We start from the raw sequence: 7088 nt of genomic DNA on the forward strand, positions 1-7088 counted from the left end.
GATTGAGCTAGATCCTTGATCTAGCCACATCCATGGGTTAAGGGATCCTTTTTGACTCTACTTCTGAAACAGAATATTCCCAGGGAGTGTTTTCAAAAGCAGCTAAAAGTGTCAGGAACCTGAGTCTCATTAAGTTCTTTGTAGTTCTGAAAACTTGACTCAAATAAATGAGATCTTAAAAGCTGGTCAGAAAAATGGACAGAGTAGGGGTCTCCCAAGGAAAAAAAAATTTTTTTTAAAGTCTCAATTTTCTATGGTAATGTTTATGTTCTTTATATAAAACTAAATCATTCTAAGTATTTCAGTGAAAACCCAAATATTTTCATTTATAAATGCTGCAGAGGTGTTTTATGTTCCCCTCCCCCTCTACAGAATTTAAAATGCAAATATTTCTATTTTGGCTACAATGTTATGGTCTCTGGCCATACACCCCAAATTTTTCAGTAGTTAAATGTTAAGAGTTTTTAATTTTTAATGAAAAATTGAACTTTGCAACACAGAACAAGCATTTTTTTAAATGAAAACCCTTCAACATTCTCCCTTTGATACTTTGTACCCTGTTCTGTCTAAAGGACAGTCAATAACAAAGGAAGTTATTTTCAAGCTTTTCAAAGAGCCAGATTTCCTGATTTCCTTTTTGGATGGTTGTTTAAGACTTCCTATACTACAGTTTGCTTGCTGTTGTGGTTCAGTAGCACAATCCTTGTGGTCCACTGGTAGAGACCCACGTTTGATTTCCGGATGTGCACATAATGCTCCTGCATCAAAGATCCTGATGACCTCTCATGCACACACCAGGATCCAGAAGGATCGATGGTCCATAGTACACTTCTTTCTAATATCCTTTTTCCTTCCACTGCCTCCTTCCCATTAGTTATTTTTCAATTTAAAGCATGTATGCTCCAAAAATGATTTATCTGGTTCTACATTTTACCTAACCTGGATTTTCCTTCCTAGATCAGTGGAGTAGAGTGGAATGTTGTACTTGTTGTGCATCAATTAAATAACTATGGGAAAACATCTAAGGCTTCCTCTTGTGAACCTTTTGAGGCAGGATAATTTCCACTCTACTCACTGGGAATCCAACTTTGTAACAAGTTTCTAGCCTTGCAGTTTAGAGAGGGGCTGTCCAACTGGAGGGGTTAATTTGCAGCCTCTGAGCTCCCACTCAGCCACTGCTCTCCCATTGCTTTGGCTGCAACAGCACCTGGGGACTCAGGGCTTCCCCCACCTCCTCCAGCTTCCACATCTTGCCCCACCCCAAGAGAAAGGGCAGTGCAGTTCAGTACAGCCTGGAGTGCCAGGGAGCTTGCAGCCCAGAGAGCCAAGGATAAGACTGGGGCACCCATGTGCATGGTGTAGAGATGTGGGGGGCACCTACATACATGGTGCAGCTGTGAAGGGAGACCCATGCACACAGTGCAGTAGTGGAGGGCACCTGTGCAGCTTGTGGCTTTGGGGTTCCATGGCTCCTGCTGGTGCATCCCATGTGGTGTGCAGCCCATGGCTGCTTAGAAGTTGGACAACCCTTGTTTAGAAAACTAGGATTAGAATGACTGGTCCAGCCAGATTAGCCTTAGTACAAGGAAGTCATAGGAACATCCATTAGTGATGCCCCTTTAGCTTTCAGTTCAAAGACTCCTGAATGGAATGGACTAACTGGAACTTGATCCAAAGTCTAAGTTCTATGAAGTCCATCGTGGATATCTTCTGCATTTGGATTTTGTTTACGCACTGGTTTGTGTTCATGGAGTGGACGTGTCCTTAAGAATGCAGGATGCTGAATATGCCATTGAAAATCAACACCTAATGGAAGGATGGTCTGAATATCCTACCTGCATTTGAAGTGTTCTGACTTTATTTTTCTACAACTTGTAACAGTTAAGGCAATACAAATAATAATCAGTCTGGTGGCATTGATTGTACACCTATGCCCACAACAATGACAGCAGATTTGTGCACATGTTTATCTGGAGGAAACTCCAGATATAAATAATACATGTGAAGAATTCTGTATTTTCCCACAAGATGGCACCCTTTTCTCATGATAGCTGTGTGGTGCAGACTAACACTGGTAGCTATGTACACACACATAAGGACACTTTCTATACATTACAAATGCTGAAACAGTCATCTCCAGGGATTTTGCAGCTGTGGTTAATTGAACTGGCTTTATGTAAGTATCTGACTTAACATAACTCTGCCTCCTAACTTTCTGTAATTCTCAGAGGATTTCTGTTGTGAACCCCCACCAAGATTCATACTTTTGGGGTGTCACAACTGAGGATTCCCATGTGCTTGTACCCTGCTAAGTGATTCAATGAATGTGTGTTTGGGGGCAATGTTGTGTTGCTCTGTGACCTGGTGGCCATCATCATCCTGGAGATGGTTCAGGATGTGACATTCTGCTCTCCAACAAAATGCTTTTTTATAAGTACAGTGAGCCTACTACAGCCTAAGGAGATGAGCCTTGTCTCAAATGCATCAGGAAAATTCTGGATCAATTTATTTCTTTATTTTATGGTGCAAAAACTGCAAACAGGTGTTTCTGATTTCCAGGCCCACCGAATGTAAGTGGCATATATTATAAAAGCAAAAGTATTTGTAAAAGTAACCTGCTGACAAGTTAATTACAAGGAGGGGGTTGGTGTCCTATATTTTTACTACCTATCCATCCATAGCTTTGGCCCAAAGGACAGGATGTTCTTATAAAATACATGAGCAAATCATTAATTAATGGAAGTACTGTGTTATGTAGTAGTTTAGATTATATGATTAAAAAGGTTTATTCTGGCTTTATAATATATGAGCCACACTATGGGCAAAAATATTACCAGTGAGAAGAAACTCACTCTGTATCCAGCAGATGACTGCTCATGAATCTATCCAAGACTGAGTCATTTTGCTTGTGTAGTGTCATACAAGTATACTGGGTTATGCTCTTCCTTTCACATAACTGGTTGGAGTGTGTGAAATAGGCCATATTTGGTTTGGATTCGGATTCGGATTTGGCCTGAATCGGAGACAGTGATTCGATTCGTCTATTTGGATCACTGTCCCTGATTCGGCTGAATCCAGATCTGAAGATTCAATGCTGATTCGGAGAATCAGCGATTCGGACATAGATACAGCTTTAAATGTTTTTTCTACATACCTCAAGGTACTAGGCACAGCTCGTGAATGCTGCAGTGCTGGGGCAGATGGAGCGTCTCACAGGAGTGCAGGGGGCCCCCCCCCCATGTGCTCGGCTGCGAATCCAGAAGTGGACCGGAAGTATTTCTGGTCCATTTCCAGGTCCGTGTTCACCAGGGCCCACCCCACACTCCTCTGCCTTGGCAATCAGTCACGGGGGGATCCTGGGTGCTCCCCTAGACCCAGGAGGCACCAGTTGCCAAGCTGGGAGGGTAGAGGGGGCCCTCCAGCGTGCTCCCCAGTGGACCTGGAAGTGGACCAGAAGTGCTTCTGGTCCACTCCTGGGTCTGTTGCCAAGCATGCTGGGGAGCCCCCTGTGCTCCTGTGGGATACTCCATCCACCCCCAGCATCATAGCATTCATGAGTCACCAGCTACCTTGAGGTATGTAGAAAACACATTTGAAACTGTGTCTATGTCCGAATCTCCAAATCTTTCCAAATCTCTCTAAGTTGATTCAGAGGGTTCCAATTTGATTTGGAGAGATTAAAGGGTCTCCTGATTCAATTCAGATTCGGCGATTTGGCCACTGAATCAAGCCAAAACTCTGCCAAATAAATTGGGGAACGAAGTTTCACACATCCCTAATAACGGGCCCTTTTCATTTTCTGGCAGCATGAACCAAATATTGGCCTCAAGAAGTTTCCTGATTGAAATGATGAACATGTGGTTGTGTCCATCAATATTTCCATTCTGACCTTTATGATCCCCTCAGCTCTTCAGGTGGCTTGGTTCCTGACCAAAATTCCAAATGGATTCTGGTGATATGTCCAAGGTCCAGGCATGAAAAGTCATTTTTAATAGAGTTATCTGTAACTGTAGATAACCTTCTGTAGAGGGGTTATGACCAAGGTTCCCTCCAAGGTGCGTGCATACGCGGTCACACACAATTTAATACAGTGCTGCGCACTAACTTATTAACGCTTTGGGTAAATGATATCACATTTACCCAAAGCACTTTGTCTAACCACGACATAAGATTTCTGCATCATGAATGGGGAGTTCCCATTACCGGCTCCGGGGAACTGCTCCATTCCCCAGCACCCAGTCTTATGCTTGGAGGATTACTGCAAAATCCATTGCATGAGGATCCATTTGGGCTCCACAATTCAAAAAGGATGTGGAGAAGCTTGAGAGAGTCCAGAGAAGAGCCACGCGCATGATCAGAGGTCAGGGAAGCAGACCCTACGATGACAGGCTGAGAGCCCTGGGGCTCTTTAGCCTGGAAAAGCGCAGGCTCAGGGATGATCTGATGGCCACCTATAAGTTTATCAGGGGTGACCACCAGTATCTGGGGGAACGTTTGTTCACCAGAACGCCCCAAGGGATGACAACTAGGTCGAATGGTCATAAACTACTACAAGACCGTTTCAGGCTGGACATAAGGAAGAATTTCTTTACTGTCCAAGCCCCCAAGGTCTGGAACAGCCTGCCACTGGAGGTGGTTCAAGCGCCTACATTGAACACCTTCAAGAGCAAACTGGATGCTTATCTTGCTGGGATCCTGTGACCCCAGCTGACTTCCTGCCCTTTGGGCAGGGGGCTGGACTTGATGATCTTCCAAGGTCCCTTCCAGCTCTAATGTCTATGAATCTATGAAATCTATGAAATTACATGAGGATTCTAGTCTATTAGGCTTAGTGTAGTCCAGATCCAGGCTTAGCGAAAGGGAGAGGTGGGACCGAAGTGGCATGCTCACAGATCACTACACCCTAGAGGGAACATTGGTTGTGACTTTTGCCAGCCAGCTGACCAGTAGGTGTCACAGCAATTGTGCTTGATGGCTTAGTGGGGCTATTGAAAGCCACTGTTGCTTTGGTGAGCTCTCCAAACCCTGAGTTATATGCTACAGTGGCAGCGTGGAAATCCTGGTATAAAACTGAATGAATGCTCTACTAAAATCAATGGGGCTATATGATTCTTCCTCTATTTCTTGCAATTTCTAGTCTGAGTTGTTATACATATAGTACTGGCCATTTTCTTCCAGTGCAGAGCTGGATCTTGGAAGCCCTTGGAAATACAGCTGGAGACAGGAAGGAGCCTTCCAAGGAGCTCGAAACCTGGAAGTTCCTGATCCTGGATTGAGTCATAATGTGGTTTCCAACACAGGAAGATGTGAAGTCATGATATCCCCACCTTGAGCCAAGAATCTTAGCGCCTCCAGGCTCCCTGTTGCAAACTGGGAGCCTAGCAATCCTGAGGGATCTCAGGGCCCCTGGGATCACCTACTGTGGACCCTTAGTTCCCTATTACTGAGGCTCCCAGCTTAGCTGCAACAGACTATGACAGTCTGCTATGGCTGATAAGGAGTTGGGAGCAGACAAATCTAAGGAGAAACTGCTAAACTAGCAGCCTCAGAGCTTGGGATCCCTTAATTTAGTTTCAAAATGCTGAAAGCTAAATATTTTTATTATTTCTAGAAGATTTAAAAAAAAGAATTTCCTTCCTAAATTGGACATTTGGGAAATTCTGCTTTTTAATCCAAAATGGAGAAAAAGTATTTCAGACTCTGCTATGGAATGGAAAATCTGACTGTTTAATGAAGTTATTTGTAACCCCAGATAACCTTCTGCAGAGAGGTTGTAACTTTGAGCTACTCTTGACACATCATTAACCGAAGTGACACCACATCTCACAGTCCCTTTAAACCAATTCATAGAGTATTTTCCCTATTCCAAAGATGTGGCATAGTGCCTCAATTCATGTATGCAAGGTTTGGTCCCATTTTGTTACTCTTTTTGTCCAAAAGAATCAATGAACTTTCTCCAACCAACTGAGTAACTTTAGGTGACATAGAAGCAAAACCTTAGGCATTTTAGAAAGCAATAGAAATGACTAATTAGAGTGTAAACTGCATCTCTATGGCTAAGTACAAACAATCAAAAAGCCTGAGGCTGAATCGATTCAATCTTCGCAGGTTAGTCTAAGCTGCATCGATGGAAATGATACGTGAATGAACAGACATTGCCTTTTAATTCTGGAAATACAGCCACATGCCTGCAGTGGCCCAGCCCAGAAGCTGGAGGCACTAGACCATGCCTCCCTGCTCAGTCGGAGCAGACAGCTTGGGTCAAGACTAGCTTGCCCACCCTGCGAGAGGGGGCTTGTGGGAGACATGTAAAGCATTCTGGGATGCTGGGGGACTGTGAGTTAACTTGGGGTGCAAACAGAAGTGTAGCTGCCAACTGTAACTCAGAACAATTTCTGCAAAGCATTCTGAGTTACAAGGTTACCACAGACCAAACAGAAGTTCACTGTTGGTTCTAGGAGGGAGTGGAATCTATGTGCGGGCTGGGAGCCTGCAGCCAGGTTCCCATAGCAATGGCCACGGCTCTCTATCAGTGTTCACTGTTTTCAGAATGGGAGGGGGGAAAAGCAGAGGAGGGAGCTCATTCTTGGAGTTCCCCACCTAGTGCTGAAGGATGGGGTGGATGAATTGGAGCTCTCCCACATTGTTGGGGGGAAGGGGGCTCCAATACACCCACCCCTCCCTCCAGGGAGGGCTGAAAAAAACCCAGAGTGAATTCTTTCCGCTCCCTTTCTCCCCTCCCATTCTGAAAACAGCAACAGGCTGGGAGCTCCATAGACACAAGTTACAGAAGACACTACATTTTGAAATGTCTTCATCTGATATCTCATGCAATGAGGGGTCATATTTTCACTCAATCGGCCATTTTTTAAGCAGCCTGCAGCTGTGCACTTGTGTTTGGTCACAGCTATAAACTGTTTTCTGTGGCCAGATCAAGCAAAAACTGTCACTTCTGTCTGCACTCTTGAAGCTGAGTGCCAAGTATTTGCAACAGGCTCCCCACAGAAGTGGTACAGTCATCCACCCTGGTAATCTTCAAAAAACCCCATCTTGATGCCCATCTTGCTGGGATCATTTGATCCCAGCAC

Source organism: Alligator sinensis, unplaced genomic scaffold, assembly GCF_000455745.1.
Source record: "Alligator sinensis unplaced genomic scaffold, ASM45574v1 scaffold957_1, whole genome shotgun sequence".
NCBI lineage: Eukaryota > Metazoa > Chordata > Crocodylia > Alligatoridae > Alligator > Alligator sinensis.